Below are 19,792 nucleotides of genomic sequence, written 5' to 3' on the forward strand. Positions count from 1 at the left end.
GACGTATGACAAAGAGGACAGATTGGCCAGAAGGAGGACTTGGTCCTGAGTCCCTGTGATACAGCCAAGCAAGGCTGAGGAACAGGAGATGAGTACACAAGAAAGAGCTGTGTGCACCTGTAGTGCAGGGAAAAACATGCCAGGTTGAATGAACCTACCAAATGCATGTTCTCTTCATGAGTTCCTATGCAAATGCATATATATATATATGCTAGATGGCCCTGGAGAAAACATCTGAAGGGAGAGAGAGAGAGAGAGAGAGAGAAAAGAGGGCTATGGGGCTGTACTTTCAAAGAGATATGGAGCTGGATTCTCAAATGGTATGGGAGCACAAATCTTGGAGGAATGGTACTACAGAGTTTCTGAACTCCTGTTCCTAAAGCCTGAATTCTCCTGCATCTGAAAAAGGCTAGAAGATGGATAGAGGGGCCAGGCGCTTCCGCTTGCACGAAGCAGGCAGGTACCCCAAAAGAGATGACAGTGGAGAAGACCGTGCTGTATTTCTTCCTGGAGACAAACCACAGCATCCTGTTCTTCAGGACCAAAAAAAGCCTACCAATCAACCAGAAAGGACTTAAAGGATGGACAGCTCATGCCTATTGGGCTCCCAACACAGTATCACGGGATTTTATCGTTACAGACACTTGACCACAGAACCATCGTTCCTGCAGTGTTCCAGTCTGTGGGGAGAGAGCCGTTCCCAGGAAGCAACAGGACTCACAGGAGTCTTGTCAGTGCCCAAGCTGTTTGGACAAGATCCTGGGCAGCTTGTTCTAGGTGACCTTGCTTGTTGGACTAGATGAGGTCCAGATGTCCCTTGCAAACTCAACTATCCTGCGATTCTGGGTGAGTAAGTGCTGAGCGTGGACTAAACACGCTCTCACTACCTCCGGCATCTCCCAGCTCCTCAAAATGCACTATTGATTGAATGGGCAGGGTGATTGTACAGGAAATAAATACATTGGTGATCTTCCCAGGCAGAAAATAGCATCTTCTTTGCTCTGCAGGCCCAGCTCAAAGCTGCCGCCGCAGCATCAGCAGCCCAGCGCCCGCCTGGGCGTGGAGGGTGCGTCCGCACCGTCCGCCCGCTCGCGCGCCCGCACGTGAATCTGCTGTTTAATAAACTCTCCGACAGTCTGCGTTTCTCACGAACCCCGCGCGAGTAGCCATGGCGACCAAACCGGGGGCCTCGGCGCCGCACCAATGATGCTGCAAACCGACGGTGACTAATCCTAAAAGCCTGATTTGCAGAAGTCATCTGAACGCGTGAAGATACGCGGGTCAGCGCGGGGGCCGGTTTAACGGCTGTGGCACAGCCGCCGCGGAGGCGGTTGCTGCAGGAGCAGCAGCCAGGGCATCTTCTGGTCATAAAATTAAGTGGCTTTTTGATGCAAGACGCAGACTGGAGAGACGAGAAGAAATCTAACCACCACCACGATAACCAACCCAAAGCTCCCAGATGCTGCTATAGCAACGTCCGCAGCCCCGGGCAGCGCTGCTGCGGTCACGGGCGCCCTCGGGCCCGCGCGGGACGCTGACGGCCGCTCCCCTCGAGGCGCCTTGCCGGCGGCACCGGGGAGCTGCGCAGCCGGGTCCCCCGGCCGGCCCTGTCGGTCGGCGGCCTCCGCCGCGCGCAGCAGCCGCCTGCGCTTTGTGTTGGGCAAAATCCCGGCTCCGCTTGCTTATCCGGATTTCCCCCTTCCCCAAAAACCGGGATGCAGCCTAATTACACTTGCCGCCGCGGCCGACACGGAGCCAACCCGAGCGCAAAGCGCCGTAGGTTCCCTTCATTAGTTCATCAACATTTCTGTTCCCGCCGAGGAAATTGAGTTTAACCAGGAGTTATCTCCACTCACACTTCGTTATGTTGCTGTAATAAAGCAACAGCGGCAGCAGTAATTACGAGGGGAACTAATGACTTCTTGCGTACCTTCAGGAGCCGAAGGCGCCTTGCGGCGCCCGCGCGGACGCCGTCCAGAGGCTCCGTGGGGCGAAGGCGCCTCGCGGCGCCCGCGCGGACGCCGTCCAGAGGCTCCATGGGGCGAAGGCGCCTCGCGGCACCTGCGCGGACGCCGTCGAGAGGCTCCGTGGGGCGAAGGCGCCTCGCGGCGCCCGCGCGGACGCCGTCGAGAGGCTCCGTGGGGCGAAGGCGCCTCGCAGTGCCCGCACGGACGCCGTCGAGAGGCTCCGTGGGGCGAAGGCGCCTCGCGGCGCCCACACGGACGCCGTCGAGAGGCTCCGGGGGGCGAAGGCGCCTCGCAGCGCCCGCGCGGACGCCGTCGAGAGGCTCCGTGGGGCGAAGGCGCCTCGCGGCACCTGCGCGGACGCCGTCGAGAGGCTCCGTGGGGCGAAGGCGCCTCGCAGCGCCCGCACGGACGCCGTCGAGAGGCTCCGTGGGGCGAAGGCGCCTCGCGGCACCTGCGCGGACGCCGTCGAGAGGCTCCGTGGGGCGAAGGCGCCTCGCAGCGCCCGCGCGGACGCCGTCGAGAGGCTCCGTGGGGCGAAGGCGCCTCGCAGCGCCCACACGGACGCCGTCGAGAGGCTCCGTGGGGCGAAGGCGCCTCGCAGCGCCCGCACGGACGCCGTCGAGAGGCTCCGTGGGGCGAAGGCGCCTCGCGGCGCCCGCACGGACGCCATCGAGAGGCTCCGTGGGGCGAAGGCGCCTCGCGGCACCCGCGCGGACGCCGTCGAGAGGCTCCGTGGGGCGAAGGCGCCTCGCGGCGCCCGCACGGACGCCATCGAGAGGCTCCGTGGGGCGAAGGCGCCTCGCAGCGCCCGCGCGGACGCCGTCCAGAGGCTCCATGGGGCGAAGGCGCCTCGCGGCACCTGCGCGGACGCCGTCGAGAGGCTCCGTGGGGCGAAGGCGCCTCGCGGCGCCCGCGCGGACGCCGTCGAGAGGCTCCGGGGGGCGAAGCCGGGCACGGTGGAGGCCCCGCGAGCCCGGACGGCAGAGCCAACCCCGGGCTGCCCTGTGGGAAAGGACAGTGCTCGCCCACGCCGCCGGAGGCCGAGCCTGGCCCCCGCGGCCCGCCGGGGCCCCCGCGGCCGCCGGGGCTGGGCGCCAAGGGCTCCGCGGGGAGAGCCTGGAGAGCGGGAGGGGGCTGCAGACCGGGGAGCCCTTCGCAACGTCCGCAGGCAGGTTTGCGTCCTGCGACGACACCAGTTAAGTGCTTCAATGAATTGGGAGCGATCTTCCAGCGTATTTTTAGCTGGCACCAACAGGCATTACATAATAGCTATTATATAACAGCACTACAGCAACAAATATTCTCTTTGGGGCTTTGTTTAGTTTTTTTTTTTCCTTTTCTTTCTTCTTCTTTTTTTTAATCGTCTCCTTGGTGGGGAATTGATCAATAATTGTGCTTTCCATCAAACACGGGAGGCAAATCCTTAGGAGAAAAATCAAACGGCACAAAAATGTTGTTACTAAGCCTGCGAGCGCTTCCCTCTCGCCCAACCTCAAACAGAATTAACTATTCCCAGAATAGAAATTCCACCAAGGCTTATCGGTGGTTTAAAGGGACAGGCTGTGATTTTTTGCAGACACTAAATTTCTCAATATCAGATTTTTTTTCTTTTTTTCCCCATCTCTTGCTGATATAGCCCAGAAGACAAAAATAAAGCACGGGGCAGGAGGGGGAGCACTGTGTAAAGGATGGTGAGCGAAAACGGAAGGAGCTTTTCTTTGTCTGCCGGCAAGATCAGCTCCAGTCGGTGCCCCTTAAGTATCTTCTCTGGCATCTTTTTCTTTTTCTTTTTAAATCTTTTCTTCCGAACAGCCGTACTGACAGAGCAACGGAGGCTTCTGCTTCCCGACTAGGTGCTGCTTGGAAAAAAAGAGGAAAGTTTTCAAAAGCTACAAACACGTCCTTTGCCTTGCTCTGCACCCCAGCGGCGCGGGCGACGGCTCAGCTCGGCTCCTGCTCCGCCGGCCGGGAGCCCCTCCGACGAACGCGGCAGCCTCCGCAACTCCGCAACAAACCAAACCCCGGGCTACCCAGACGGGGAGGCGTCGCGTGGGAAAATAAAATAGCCTTAAGAGGGAGCGGAGAAGGGAAAACACAAATGCAGCTGCTCAGAGAGCGCAGAAGGGCTCAGCGGAACCGCCAGCAACGGGCAAAACCCCCCGAAAACAGCACAAAGCAATAGCGGAGGGAGCCAAAAGGCGTCGCATTAGCACGACGGTGCCAGGTTCAAGCTAAATTATTGGGGCGCGTGGCAGGAGGAAGGAAAACTCATCAAATATACTGAGGTACATTGCTCTATGTGGAATAGTGCCTTGCTTTTAGTTTCAGTCTCTTTTTTTATAGCTTTTTAATTCACAGGCTTTTGTCATCTGTTTTGATCTTGAATAATTAAGCTGAGAAGAAAGTAACTTGCTGCAAAAGCTGCCTCAGGAGTTGCTCGGGTCGCGGCTGGCGGCAGACACGGCCGCGCCGCAGGGCTTTGCAAGGGCTCCACACTGACCACGCTGAATCCAGCCGTTTGTCACTTAGGAATGGAAATATTAGACTACCAAGCGGCAAAACAAGCAAAGGCACTACGTTTTCTTGCATTTGTCATGGTTTTCTTCTTCCCTGTAAAAGTCATCAAGGGCTTTTGCAATAACTGATTGCTTGCAGTACTGGGAAGTGGCAAAAGCAACCTTAACTGAGAGAAACACTCGCAGGTCTCGGGAGAAACGCTCCTGACTCACTTCAAACCTGCAGGGCCCTGCAGATCCCACGGCCGCAGGTGCTGAAGATAACGGCATTTGCTGCCGGTTTGGATGCACTGTTATTTCTGCTGCTGAGGGCCCTTCTCAGGATCAAAGCTCTGCAGGCAAACACAGCTCGACAGCTAAATCCCCTGGTAATGACCCCTTCTGCACGGTCCTGCATGTGCATAGGTAGCTCGTTTGTGCATGTATCCAAAAGGGAACGACAACAAAAAAGTCTTCCTTAGGACTCAGCAGCATTGCGGCTCAGCTCGATGCTGCTTGCGAGCTCCCTGGGGTTTTGCTTTACGAGAGGCGTGCAACAGGAGCGCGATGAACCCAGCTACCTGGCTGCGCTTCCACCCGGCGCAAGCCTCTGCAAACCTGCCACTTCGGGGCAAAAAAACCCAGCTTCACCGTAAAGAGTGCTCCACAGTATTTAAGATAGAATTAAAGTGTATTTAACTCGTATAAGTGACATGTAATACATATAGGAGATTAAAAAAAAAAAAAAAGATGCCGAAGATCTGCAAAATACGAAGCATTAATCAAACCACCGCTCTGAAAGACTTTGCTGTGAAACCTCCAGCGAATAGCTGCTGGTGCCCAGCCACAAGGCCTGGATGAGTCGTCTCGGTGACACGTACTTTTGAACTAGCTATAAGAGGCCATTTGGGGCACGGAGAACGACCCTGTCGAGCTGGGACCAGTTTCTGCCGCAGCTGATCCTGCAGAGCATCTCGGCATCTCAGTCCTTCACCTCTAAGACTAGAATATTGCACCCTTTTCTTAACGCTGGCCTAGCTTGTTAAACGAAAGCTTCAGAGCGTGGTCCACCTCTTCCTACGTTTCTGGAGCACGTAATGTAACTCCAGGTGTGTTTGGGGATAAGCTGCACCCATCTGGAACACGTGCAACCAACGGAGACAATCGGAGAAAACGGGGTTGAACGAGCTCTCGTGGCAAAGCGCCGCCTCCCTGCCCATGACAAAACCAGCTGGCCCGAGACTGTCCTCGACCGTCCCTGTTTAACGCGCTCTTTGCAGCCCCCCAGTGATGGAGAGCCTGATGAAACGCCTCGAGCAGCCCCTGGCACAAGCCGCTGGGAGCCAGCGCTTCGCCTGTGCTTTCCTCCGCAATTCCAGTGGTGCCGGAATAAAAGAACTTCCCCTACAGAAGCGTGCACTCCTTCCTAAACTGCAGGGAGGGGTATGTGCATTGCCAACAGAGGAGCAAATGTTTAAAAAAGAGGGAGGAAAACCTAAGGGTGCGGAAAGCAGCGCCCGTAAGAAGGTTTGCAAATCGCTCCACGCAATTGCAAGTGGCCAAGCAGCGCTCGTCCGAACTCTGCACCAGCCGTTTCGAGGGGGCAAAAGGCCTGCAGACTGGTGTGCAGAACAAGGGACCTGGGGGACCCGGCTGCTCAGCACTGGTCCTGCCACGGCCCCCAAATTCAGGCACGCTGAGGGTACCCTTTGGCACCGCTTTGGTACCCTCTGCTCGCGAGCACATCCTTCCCCGACGGCCGGAGCCCGCACAGCTGTGGGAGCTGCAGAGCTTCTCCACAGTGACCGAGGACATATCTTACACGCAAAAATGTTGTTTAGAAGTGCTACAATATCAAGTGCTCTGAAGGTAGGAGATTCCAAAATGATATCTCCCCTGTCAAAGCACGAGAGCACTAAAGCTCACCAGAGGCAACGCTGTCAATATTCGGTAGTATTTCCCTCCACGCTGCTCTTGAGACTGGCTCAAATATGTTTTGTTGTATTTGAAAAGAAATTGAGAAAGTCAGGTCCCCTTGCATGAAGAATCTCATCCCAGGTTACTGAAAGCTGGCAAAGAATCAGGGAAGGGATTAGGGTCTTTTCATAGGAAACACGGGGCAAAGCCAATACGAGGCAGCACTGTCAGCACTGCCTACAAAAAGTTTTAATCTTTTGCTGACAGTTCTTTATCTCATAAAACAAATTGCTCCAAGTGAACTGCGACATCAGTGTGTGCGAATCCAGTTGCTCAGGGCTATTAATGTTTAAGATGTAATTAGAAGTAAGGGCAGAAAATAGCCTTTGAAGAATATTTTTCAGACCATTAGTTGAAAGAATTTTCCACACAATTTCTCCTTGGCATTTCTGAGTACAAGGGCCTTCTCCGTACCAAGTGCTCCCCACCCTGCTAAGCGCTTTCAGTGGTCACATTTGCTACCTATTCAACACACATCAGTGATGCCAGCTCTGATCCTGCCGTTTTGTCAAGCCCAAGAAGACCCGGTCAAATCTGACTTGCGCTGACAACGGGCTGCCTTATTCCACTTGCCTTGGTGGAAAAAGGCCAGATCGGTTTTACTCTCTAATCCCATGATTTTCTCCTGGTAGCCAAACTGTTTAAGAATTGCAGGAAGGAGGTGATAGAAAAACGACAGAATATTGCACATTTACCCACCGAAAATTGCAGAACAGAAATCATATGCCTTGTTGCTATCCAGCAACAGGGACCCGATCTGCTCATTAATAAACAGCCCGTTAAGCCAGCACATTTCTCTATAGGAAATTTTTCCTATGAAGCCTCTTTGCCTTGTGCTCATCTTTGAAATAAGAAGCCTTGTTGCGTGCTTCATTTAGACCCTTCCTGGCCACTGAGAACATCCTAGCTGCAACGGCTGCTTTGGAAAAAAGCATCTGCCAAGCACGCAAGCGCCCTTCAGCTTTTTGCTTCCTGAACCAACTAGGTTATTTGTACTGGGCGATCCAGGCATGGACCAGGGCCCGGCTGTTTTGAGCTCATCGGAAAATGAAAAAACAAACCCCCCAAATCCTAGAAATTCAAAAGCAACAGATGAAAAGGAGCATCCAATTCTTTTCTTTTCCCCAATTTTTTCCCCTGGTGCTGTCTATGCATTGCCTCCCCGTTTTCCAACGTGGAAGCAGCCCGCATCCCCCGTTAGTAGCAGCTCATCAATGCTGGCAACCCAGGTGTCCCCACCTAGACAGCTCCACCGCATGCAGCCCGTGCCCAACCATAGCCATCGCCGGAAAATAGGTGCCTTTTCTCCACCCCCCCTCCCTTTGTGAAATATCCCTACAGAAGCTATGGCCTCGGAGATGCCGGCCTGTTGCTCCAAACCCGACTCTTTGCCCAGCCGACACATGGTCGTCTCCCCTTGTCGTGAGCAAGGCGCGCGCCGTGGTGGCCCTCATCACACGTGGTCCCGAAGAGCTGCTCCGGCCCCCCGGAGACTTTCCCCAGCCCTGCGGAGACCCGGGCTCCTTCCAGTTGCCTTCTCTTCCCCCGAGTCGTTGGCTTTTACGGGGCCAGAGGGGGATTTTGGCCACGTTCAGCTTCAGCACGAAGCCCTGGTGGCCTTGACGGTGCAGCCAACGCTCCGCAAAGGGCCCTGCTAGGAATCCCCCTGCTCCTGTGCGCGTTTTCCTTTGGGGCTGGTGCACGCCGCAGCTCCTTTGAACTTTACGATTATGAGACGCAGGCCGGGCTTTTAAAAGTGACCTGGTTTCTCTTTGCGGTTTCCTTTCATCCAGCTGGGCGGCAATCTGAGAAGCTGGCACAGACGGGCCCCGAATCTTGGATGCAAACGCGTTTCCTTGTAAAGGTGCGTCCGAGCCACTAAAAGCAGGCGCATTGTGGCACGCCGGAGCGTTCATCTAGGTCAGGAATTTGTTTACACAAATTCTAAAAATGAATTTGTCTGGAGGGAAAAGGATCTCTCCTCTGGTTTGGAGCACGAGGAGGCATGGTAAACGTCCACGGGAGCAGGCGCTGCTGCCGGCTGCAAACAGCAGCAAGTTTGTTCAAGAAGCTGGTTTATTTTCTGCTCGCTGGTTGAAATGCCGAAACAGACCTCGACCAGAGGCTGAGCCGCACGCTGACCCACATAGGTCCCCATCCTGCATCTGCAGCCAGCACCCAGCCCGGCCCTGGCCCCGGCAAGCCCTCTCTCGGGGACTTCTCGGAGCCCAGCTTCTCCCATCTGCGCCAACCACCTATCACGCTGTGCTTTGCTGCTCCGGTCTCCTCCCACCCCCGCAGCTGGCTTTCTATCCGGCAGGAACACGCTGGGAATTTTCCTGCCCCCCTTCCCTCCCCGCTACCTACTGCTGTGTGCGCCGGCTCCCAGGCGCAGCCCGAAGCCCTTTGATCCGCCCCAATCGTTGCCCCTGCGGAAAAATCTGCGCAAATAAACCAGCACCAGGATGCCATGGCCTCTTGCTAACTTTTCAAGGTAAAGCAAAGTAATTTTTGGTGCATGCTGCCAGCTGGCTTGTCCCCGAGTTAGCCGCCTTGCAGAGGGCAGCTCAGCAAGTTCATGGGGCTTCGCGCTCATGAACATCATGAAGTACAAAATTATAACAGTTCTTTTTTTTCCCCTACCTTTTTTTTCCCCCCTTTCTTTTTTTAAAACTAATTCACAACCTTGGACCTGGTATCACCAAGGGCTTCACCTGCCCCGCAGCAGACCGAGGCCAGCACGCAGCCCCGCCATACGGCTCCCGGGGATCCCTTCCACTGCTGGACTCGCCTCCGTTATGGATCCTGGGAGTCTAAGCGCAAGCTGCCCATTTCGTTCACCAACTAGAGAAAACTTCTGTTTGATCCCGGACCGCTGACTCCTGCCAGACGCTCTTACTGGATACGTTAAAGCTTGAAAAAAAAACAATATACTTTGCAGTCTCAAGTCAGAGTTTAAGGATAGATTTCTGAAAAAACGCAGCTAAAAATGTTTTTGCTTAATCTCCTTCTGTATCTCTGAATAAATATAGACTACATACATATATATGTATATATATATATATATATAAATACACACACACAAATATATGTATACTCTCTCACACACACACACATATATACATCTATATAAAAAAACTGGGAACTCCTAATTACACAAGTTCAGTTCCAAGTAAATAAACATCTAACCCAAGCCCAGAGAAGGAGAAAAACAACTGTGAAATAAATACCTTGCAGAGAAGTTATTTCAGCAGGACTCCAGAGGTTACCATTTATTTAGTGCGTACGATCAGCTCAGCATCGTACAAGATATGAAGATAAAGAAATGGAGCTGCCAGGGACCCTTCAAGGGCACGCCAGCCACGTGCCTGGTGCTCCCAACACCCCCAGCCCCTGGAGAAGCAGCCTCTTGCATGAGTTGCAAAACCCATTTCACATACTCCAGAAGCAACTCAAAAAAAAAAAAAAAAAAAAAAAAAAAAAAAAAAAAGCAGCCTGTGATTGCGGAGAAACAGTTCATTCCAACTTCAGAAATTCAATAAATGTGGAAGCAGGGAAACTAGAACTGAAGAGGGATGAGTAAGTCTTATAAATAAAGATGAAAATATTTCAGTAGGACATGGTGAGGGAAATCTCAGTGAGAGTAAACCCAAAAGAGAATGAATGGAACTTATGCAATGCAAAATTGGGGACATATCTGCCCAGATGATATGCAAAGAGCTAGGAGAGGGATTATGGAAGAGAAGGGAAAGGAGCTTGTTTTATATGCAACTGAGAAGGAAACTGGCTACTGTCAACCAAAAGCTTTCACTTACATCAGGTTCCTTGAGTCAAGACATCAAGTTAAAAAATAATGTGATTTATACAAATATACACACACACATATATAAATATATGTACATGAATGAACCCAAATATATTGTTGGCTCTCTTCATTTTTCTTCTAAGGCTGATGCATTAAATGGTCTTATTTTCAAATTTTATTTCTCTGTAAGAAAAACAACTGCATTTTTTCCAGTAAAATAATAAAAAAAGACTACTGTCTCAATAACATAGGTTTCAATGTTGGGATTTTAAGGGAAGACATACTGTGATACTGCTTGTCAAAAGGCGGGAGATGTCTTACAAACTTTCTCAATACCTGCCTTGCATAATCATCAAACTGCTGTGTGCAGTCTTTAGAGGAGGACAGCATAGGAAGGACAGGACTCAAAGCCTGGCCATCTCTCTGATGTTCCTAGCTCTGAAACAATAAAGTACTGCCAGGGTCAGACTGATGGTCCTGTGAAATCCCCAAACGGGTGTATGAACTCCTGCATCTCATTGATATCAATGCGTGTTCCTCAGGGTTCAATCTACACTGACACATACTGGCCTTCCCGCATGGTCACATTGGAGACAGCAGCCCAGGAAGGCCCAGGAGATGGAGAAACTACTCAGTCATACCAACTGGACTCATCAGGGACTCAAGAGAGTGGCCCCTGCCAACCCAGTCACCTCTAAACTAAGACTGCCTCCTCATTGACCTTCACAGTTGGCTAGTGTTGTAGGCTGAGCAGAATTGATCTTTAAAGACCCCCTCACGTGCCAGCTTCCAGCAGAGGTATGAATCCAGCACTCACACAGGGTTTGTATCCTTGTACTACATCCTCCACCACTTCAGACAAATCAGAGGAAGTACAAGAAAAAAACAAATTAGAAGACACATGAACAAACATGGTATCCCAGAGAGGAGGAAAGTCAACAGAATTTTTGCAGATGGAAATTGGGTTTCCCAAGTCCATTAGACTCTTGGAGTGAGGCAACAAACTCAGAGAAGAAAAATCTGATCAACATGGGAGGTCACGAGCCAGGCAATCACAGGCAAGAGCAAGGATCCTCTGCTGGACTGTTAAGAAAAACAGCAATAAACAGCCAGTTTCCTGAAGGAGGAAAATTCACAGGAGAAACCAACAAGGACCTCTGGCAGAATCTGTGTTATTTTATAGAGGCTCTGTTCACACCTCTTCCTAGGAGTCTTGAAGACACTTGGACAGTTCTTTGAAACACCAAGTCAACATTCAGAGACAATCATCTCTAAGAAACAGGAGAGAAATGGGCGTAAGACTACTGGTGCTGTTATTCCACAGTATTAATAAACATGATCTGAAGCCCAGTTAAATTATCAGGGAGTAGGTTTAGAAGAAAAAGTGAAGGAAGAATTTGTACAGCACATACAGACACTGATGAAGGTGCTGCCACAGATGTCACAGAGACTAAAAGACTCAGCTTCAAAAGGAGTTTAGACAAATTTGCTGTGTATTGGTACATTCACAGCTATGAAATATGGCAATGTGGATTCAGCCTGATTGTTGGTTGATGGCGAACTGTAGTGGGGAAAGAACAAAATTAACTTTCTTGTTTGTCTCCTGTTCTTGCAGCTCTTACGCAGAGGACTTCCCACGGGCATTGCTCAAGTAGCCACAAGCCAATGTGAGCTGACATCCCCAGTTTTCTCAGACAGATCAGCTTCTCCACAGGTCTAGATTAATGCAGACAAGATGTTTTCACTGTTATTATACAATGCAACTGATGCAGCAATCTCTCTTTCATCATGTTCCTGTGTCTGAGCAGGATATCAGTCACCTAAAAGCAAATGGACGTACAGAATCCATACCAAACCCTTCTTCAAAGGAGCTCTCTGCTCTGCGGTACAGGATGTGCATACCAAGACTGCTCAATTAAATAGCTGCTGTAAGCTCTGACTACAGATTAGCAAACATCTAATTCAGGTGTCAAGACTTCTAAATAGGCATCCAGCATATCAGGAATTGTGATTTAGCATGGTGGTTGTTCAAACAGGAGCTTAAAGAAAGAGCTTTAAGAACTGCAATAGTGAGGACTTGGTATGGGAATTGCTGTCAGAATCATGAGCTCTAGAAAGGAGCAAAAACAGAAAGCAAAACAGTAAATAAGAAAAAAAAAATCTATTCCCCTTTTGGATTCAAGGGAAGCCTAGGAATTAGAGGAGGGGAAGGAGCCCCAAAAAAGCACTTCCTGCTGTCACTGGAGGGAATTCAGATATCATCAGTCTGCACGGTTCAACGTGTGCCATCCTCATAAGCACAAATCATGAGTCAGGATCTAATTAACATAACCTGATGCTAACACCCTTTCCAAATTGAATAAATGTTTTGGAAGAACAGTTGACTTGTAGGTTTATTTCTGTCACTGCCTGATTGCTTACTAAGTGCATCTGCCACAGAGGCAACACACGGAAAACTCCGCAGCGCGCTGCTGCCCCAACTGCAGGTAAATCTCCTGTGCTGTCTGGCTGCCTGCTCATCTCCAAATGTTCTGCTGCCTCAGCTGGAAAAAACATATTCCTGGAGGGTGGCTGCAGCTGAAAGACAGACTTACCGATGACTTGATCCAAAAGGGTAAGAAGGGTTTTGACCCCAGGAGCCGAAGCGGCGCGGGCTTGCTCTAGCATCATGCACTGCGTATCACAAGACGGACACATCTCTGCCAAGGGGGGCTGGAAATCCAACCCGCTCCACCTTCTCTCTCATGTGCTAGCTGCGTGCAAAATATTAGCGCCATGGTCAAATAAAACATTCGGCCATTTTAGGCACGCTGCCTAATTAGAGGCCATTGTTATCTGCAAACGCTGTTTTTGCAGCTGTCAGGAAATTAAATAACTCCAGGGTAACTCGGAATTAAATGAAGCTGTACAAACACAGAGCCCGATTCTGAAATCCCGACTCCGACAACTAGCTTTGCTGCTTTCCAAGCAGCTACGCGTCCCGCAGCACGACCGGCTACCCCTGTCTACGGAGCCATAGGGCAACGCGTTCCTGTCCTCCTTGTGCGGTTCACGTGTCAGTCCTTACAAGCCTGGCAGCTTGTGAACCTGCACGTCGAGCGCGGGCATTGCATTTGCACCACCTGAACTATCAGCACCTCCTGGGCTGGAGTACAAGCGCCCGCTATGAGAGCGGCGACGGCCCGATAAAAGGAAACGCTTACGCAGAACCCCCTGCTTTGATCTCGTTTTCAATCAATTCGCTGCTCCTCTGGCAACCCTGTAACTTTAAACTTTGATGGCAACCTAGAAACTAAGCTGGTTATACTTTTCCGGTGACTTTTTAAAAATTAAACAAAAAGAGAGGAGTGCATTTCCAATGGGACTCGTGCAAGCTTGTGTAGTGCACAAAAATACATCCGTTTGGAAGAAGTGCTTATGGTGGCCTCCTTTCCTAGCTTCCTGCTTGCCATTTCGGCTGTGCGGAACGCAACGCTCGGCCTAATAGCAGCAGAAGAGCAAGGAGGAGGCGAGTTCTTGCCAGCCCGGACACTGATTTAGCAATAAATGGGATTGCACTGTAATGTGAAACACAACGTGAAAGCACACTTCCACCTGCCTCTGAACGCAGTGACTAGCTACCTGGTGGGGGGAGGACTAGGAAATCATATTTTTGCAGTGGCATTTTAGAAGAGAAGCTCAGTTCTTGGGAATACAGTCGTAGGCCATGTCCAGCTCTGAAGCACAGACAAGTAGATGGAAATCTGGGCCTGTATTAAGGCAAAAACTGAGCCATACCACAAAACACGCGTGTGGCCTTATACAAGCTACTTGGACTCTGTGTATCAGTTTCTGTGTATGTGGGAGAAAGAAATTCAGTCTTACCTCACTGGGGTATCATCTGACAGGAAACATGAATGCGCTCCAAAAAACAAAGCATCATTATTATGTTTGGCTAAAAATGTGGAACACGCTAAGGTAAACTCCAAAAATAATTGTTATGTCCACCCGCACTGGAGAAGCGGGTTAGCAAGGGAAACCCAGGCGATGCCACAGTCCGCTGCCAGGAGGTCAGGCTGCTCTCTTCCTTCCTCTTCATGGGATAACACATCATTAATAATGAGCACACCTGGAAAATCCAAAGCAGATCCAAGCTCTGCAAGCTGGAGCTGGCTCCTGAGAGGCAAGGAAGGAGCAGGAACCGGCCTTTGCTTGGATGAGCAAAGGGTCAAAGCTCATCCTGAGATGCCTTTAGATGCATCTGCACCTCAATGATGCCTTCTCCGACCACTGATGTGCAGTGCCACGATGAGGCACCAGGGTCCTTCCTGACCCACTGCCAGCGGCGCTCCACGCTCAGGTGGAGAGCACTGCTCCCTCGGCACCGCTGGCTCCCCTGACCCTCTCCGTGCCCCGCGACCAAACAGGCTCCACGGTCCGGAGGAACCGTGGACTTTGCCTCCGGTAATCAAGGTGCAGAAATTGCAGAAATCAGCAGGTTTTCCACTTCCTGAAAAAAAACTTTCCTGGTATTTCAAAACATCTTGGCAAAGGCTTTGCTCGCAGGATCTGCACGCCTGGGGCTGGGGAGGACCCAGCCCAGATGAGTGTTGGGAGGGGATGTGGCGCCTCAGGTTACTGCTGGCAAGGAGAAGCGCAGAATGCGTTGCAGGGAAAAACCACGAGCACAGAGATATATATATTAAAAAAAAAAGAATAAGGAGATGGACGTGGTTTGACTTGTCTTTTTCTATTTTCAAATGAAGTAACACAACCCCCCTCTTTTTTTTCCTTTTTTTTTTTTTTTTTTTTTAATAAACTGCATTTCAGACAATATTCTACTGGATGGAAAGAGCAGTGCAAATAATTACATTTCAAACAGGACTCGAAGATTGAGCTGCGAAATTCTTAGCAGTTTGTGTAACTGTAACCTTGAGGCTGTGTGACTTAATATTTAATCTTGCATAGGATTAAGATATGAGATTGTAAAAGATTATGCAACCCTTTTTGCATAAAACAGTATTATTTTTTCACCATAATCTCCAAACTACTCCACTGCAGGGATGATTTATTCCGTAGGTCTGGAAGTGTACCCATTGTAAAAGGCCTTGGGAATCCTTTGGGACATAAGCTACCTCAATTACTATTTATCATGGCCCTTGCCTGCTACATTATCAAAGCATTTCCACATGTTCACTAATTAATCTTTATAATGCCTGTTATGAGGTGATTTAATAGGATTATCCCTATTTTCCAGATGAGGAAACTGAGCCACAACGAGAGACTACTCCAAGGTCAAACTGAAAAGCCTGAAGCGGGCACGGAAGCTTCATTTGCAGGGTTCTGATTCCTGGTCCCTTCACCAATTCGACTGATTCTTGTGAAACTCAAAAAATGAAGTCTGTTGCACCAGGATGACCATACCAACCCTGGAGCCTTCATAAGATTGGGTGGCCCTGTACCGAGGCTGGCAAGAAAGCTGAAAAAGACAGGTTATTGCTCCAGGACAAAATAAAATTGGTGAAGTTCTTGGACACAAGACTCAACACCTCTGCCCAGGTGTAGATGGAGATTTGGCTGGTTTTCCCTATCAGGTCACGACGAGGAGGGTCCTCCAAGCCTGCCAGGGACAGAGATTGTCTCACCTTGACAACTGACTGCTAATCCTTGGGAAATCTGAGCTTCTCCCTCACAACTCCTCACGGTCAAAAAAACAAACCCCCCCAAAATCCCTCCCAAATCTGGCAGTCTGCTCAGATTCCAACTCTGGGGACTGCTGGCACCCTGCAAGGGCTAACCAGTAGATCAGTTTTCTCTGCTTGCAGAAGATGACAGACTATTTTGTGGAAAGTTATTCCAGGCTCATTTTTTCTAATCTAGAGTCACGGCATTTACAAGAAGGATGCCAAAGCAGCTGGAAATCCAGTTGCTAACATGAGTAATCAGGTCATGAACCTGAGAGAAGCAGGACTTGAAAATTAAAGTGGGGTCACAACTGGCAAAGCCTGGGAAGTAAGGGTTGAGTGCTTTCAGCCTGAGGACAGAGGGTTCACGTCTCTGCTATATCGCCGGTGCTCCTTGGGAAGGTCTCTCAGTGCTCCCTTGGATTCAGCTCCCTAGCTCTGAAGGGGGGATAACAGCATTTCCTCATCTTGCAGAGGGTGCCCCATACAAAATTCACTTAAAAGGCAGGAAAAATTACAAATTACAGCTCTACAACTACTTACAGTGGACAGATGCTTCAAAGAAATCTCACAAAACATATTCAAGCCTGTCCCCTCTAAGCCATGGAGCACTCCACCCTGCTAGCTTGGCTCATCTCCACCAAGCTGGCAGGTTGTGGTTAGCTCCAAACACATGGCAAACCACCAGAACAACCAACTGCCCTTAAGTCCTGCCTAAAAAAATCCACCGATAGAACAACATGCAAATGGCTAAACACTCTCTATTGAAACAAATAAGCAGGGCTGCTACTTAATAGTTGGGCTGTATCCACCTAAAATTTCAGTGAATCATTTCTTCATTTCAGTGAGAAAAACATTTTTAAGGTGCTGCACTTTGGAGTGCAGGTTGGTAAGAGCTAGCCAAGGTATCTATCTGCTCATCTATCTCAGACTTTGGAAAGCACTAGGAAACAGCAAAGATGTAATCAATTTAAAGGAGGAAATCAAGGCCAGTCAAGTGGTTCAGGAAGACACGTCTGGGCTTTCTCATCATGGGTTGTGAAACAAAAATAGATCACGATACACACCCATCTGCTAGAAGAAACAGTGAAAAATAGGTCTTATTTATGCAATATTTGTTTAAATAGGAGCAGAGAAACTGGACCAAAAAGACTTCATGTGGCAGGTAACAAAAATAAGGAATAATATGGGCTATCGAGATTTGCAAATCCACTGACACGTGAGCTCTAACAAGAAACTAAAGCACTCCCTTCTCTAGGTGACACAAACTAGACTTGGGAATATTCCGTATTTCTCATCCTTTCCCTCCCTTCCCTCAAAAGGTTTAACTACCAAACTATATTGCCTCTTGGGAGAGGGTGGAAATCACGCATACGTAACAGCCCCTCAGCATGCATCCAGATCTATATAAGCACTGTGGGAAAGACCTTCCCAATGAAACGCATATTTCTAATTACTCAGTACTCAATTCCCCATGTTTTTAATTTGCATTTAGGTCATTAGGACCACATTACTTTAAAAAAAACCCTGAAAATCACAGAGTCTTGCTTGGCCAATACAGAGATCCAACAGGGAGAAATTGTGCACGTGTTTAATAGCAAAAACATCTTCTGCCTAGCAACCAGCAGGCTCTCCTAGCGGTCAGGACGTGGCGAGCAGGGGAGGGAATTCGCCACTATAAATGTCAGGCAGCAAATTAAGCCCCCATGCCTTGAGATACAAAGGCCTTGTCACTGGGTAATAAAAATTCAAAGAAGAAATAGTTTATAGGTGAAATATTTCTAAAACCAGATGCATCTATTAGCTTATTTCCCTCCGCTTTTTAAATGGGGTTACAGACTGCTCCCAGCTAGCTGGGCTCTGTGCTTGCACTTATTTACAAGGCTGAATTCTTGTCTATTTTATATACAGGATAAGAGAGCAGATACGGAAAGCAATCTAACATTCTGATGTTATTGAAAAAGCGAATTGATGTGGCACTAAAGCGTATGATGGTCCTGAATCCAAGGTCAGGTCGGGAACACGTTTTCTGAGGATGATGGTTATCAAAACAGAGCACTGTCAGTAGAAGAGCTTTTTTCTTTTCTGTTTTTCCCCCCTTTTTATTAGAATGGGGTCAACATTTTACAAATTCCGAGAAAATCTCTCTGCCACTCAAACTTCAGTTTAGATTTTTTAAATAGTTCCATTATTTTTAATGTATTGGGCAATTACTGTGAGGTCTGAACTGAGATTAGGAGCCTCTTTATTCTATAAACTGCATAAATTTGGATTTCTGGGCTTACAAAAGTTATTATCTAGATTAGGCAGACTCAAGAAGGATAAATGAAGGACTGTCACCTTCCTCCTGCAGGTGAGCTTCAGTGTGGAAAGACAGAGTCCTGCTCTAGGTTCATGCAGGGGGCTGCAGCAAAGAAAGGTGATGAAAGCAAACGTTTCCCACTCCTGTTTCAATACGGAAATCAAAGTGACCTTCCTCTCTGGTTCAAATCCCAAAGAGATCAGTTATGGCCTAAGGTCGGTGACCTGGAACTACCTACATGCTGATTCTAGGGGACAGAAGTCCGGAGTACATGAGGGTGGTTTGTTTTCCTCCTCACCCCTCAACTTTCCAGTTTCCCGAAAACTGGAATAAGCACGTTCGCCAGTTTGGAAAGCACGAGGATTCACTTCTCCCTGGACCTCAGCATTTTTCCCCCTATCTCCGCTCTCTCTCTCCTGCCTGCAGGAAAAGATCACCTTGGCTGTCCAAGGGCTAAGGCTGGGCAGACAGTGCTCTCACCTTGGAAATGGTAGCAGCATGGTGCTTTACAGCCTTTTATCTTCAGGCCCACTTCACCTGGGCAACAGACTGTCACAGTCCCCATTGATGCAGATGTTCATGGAGCAACTCAACAGCTGCCACTGTCTCAGAAGGAGCCCAGGTCAGGGACAGGCCTCTGGGATATCTCTCCAGCAGGGAAAACCACCTTCAAACTCCATCCATTGCCCTGCAAGAGGTCTCAAGCAGGGAGACATCACAAACGGGGTAGAAACTCAACTAGAACCACTTGTTGCCCTCTAGGTGTAAAGTGACTGTCTTGCCCCAAGATGGTGTTAGAGGCGCTCCTTCTCCCTTTAGCATGGAGGCAGGTACAAGTGGTGGTGATTCAGAGATGGAGCAGAAGCTAGTCCTTGTCGAACAGACTGGCTCCGTTTCAAGTGGGTGCAAGAGATACTGAGACAAAGATATATCAGAGGGTGTACCATAACAGTCCCTCATCTCCTTGCAATTGGATCAACTTATACATGTGACACTGGATGTGCTCATCCGTCATTAGGCTTGTACAGAATGAAGGTAGTCGAGGGAGAGCTTTAGTTCTTCATTTCATACTGCACTGTGCAGTTGCAGAGAAGCACCGTAAAACTGGAGGGGAGATGGATGGCTTCATTCAGAGCTACCCAGGCAGAACTATCACTAAACCTAGCTGTGGGCTTCCAAGTGAAAAAAGGATGAAGAGGACTGCAGACAAACCAGCCAAAGTGATCAGGACTAGAAAAGAGAGGTAAAACAAACCAAATACCCAAACTGACTCCTTTCCTCCAATAAAAGCCCCTCTAGATATGTGGTATAGAAGCCACGACTTGACGGCTGCTGGGAATACCACTGCGGGAATGTTGCTACCCCAATCGCTCCCTAAGCAGCATTATTTTATTCAGATGACACCTCCAGGACAGGACTGCAACATCAGCAACTGCTTCCCAGCGCACATTCTCAGGATTTCAGAGAGCATAGCTGCCTCCAGGTGTACTGTCATTTACTTTCCTTTCAGCAAGCATGAAAGCTAAAACCCTTGATGAAAAGAAACTTCTGGGAATGATGAGACCACAGGTAAAAGCTCAGCT

At 49.6% G+C, this 19,792-nt stretch overlaps 1 protein-coding gene and 1 long non-coding RNA gene across 2 annotated transcripts in view; one reads left to right on the forward strand and one right to left on the reverse strand.

Moving 5' to 3' along the window:
* Positions 1–19,792, reverse strand: part of CASTOR2 (cytosolic arginine sensor for mTORC1 subunit 2) — a 109,123-nt gene that overhangs the window by 25,380 nt on the left and 63,951 nt on the right. The gene's annotated exons all lie outside the window — the stretch shown is intronic.
* On the forward strand, positions 4,331–9,387 carry LOC134149625 (uncharacterized). Its single transcript, XR_009960467.1, has 3 exons — positions 4,331–6,331; positions 8,233–8,303; positions 9,146–9,387. It is a non-coding gene; the product is annotated as an uncharacterized LOC134149625 (long non-coding RNA).

The sequence above is a fragment of the Rhea pennata genome, chromosome 20 (assembly GCF_028389875.1).
Source record: "Rhea pennata isolate bPtePen1 chromosome 20, bPtePen1.pri, whole genome shotgun sequence".
Classification (NCBI taxonomy): domain Eukaryota; kingdom Metazoa; phylum Chordata; class Aves; order Rheiformes; family Rheidae; genus Rhea; species Rhea pennata.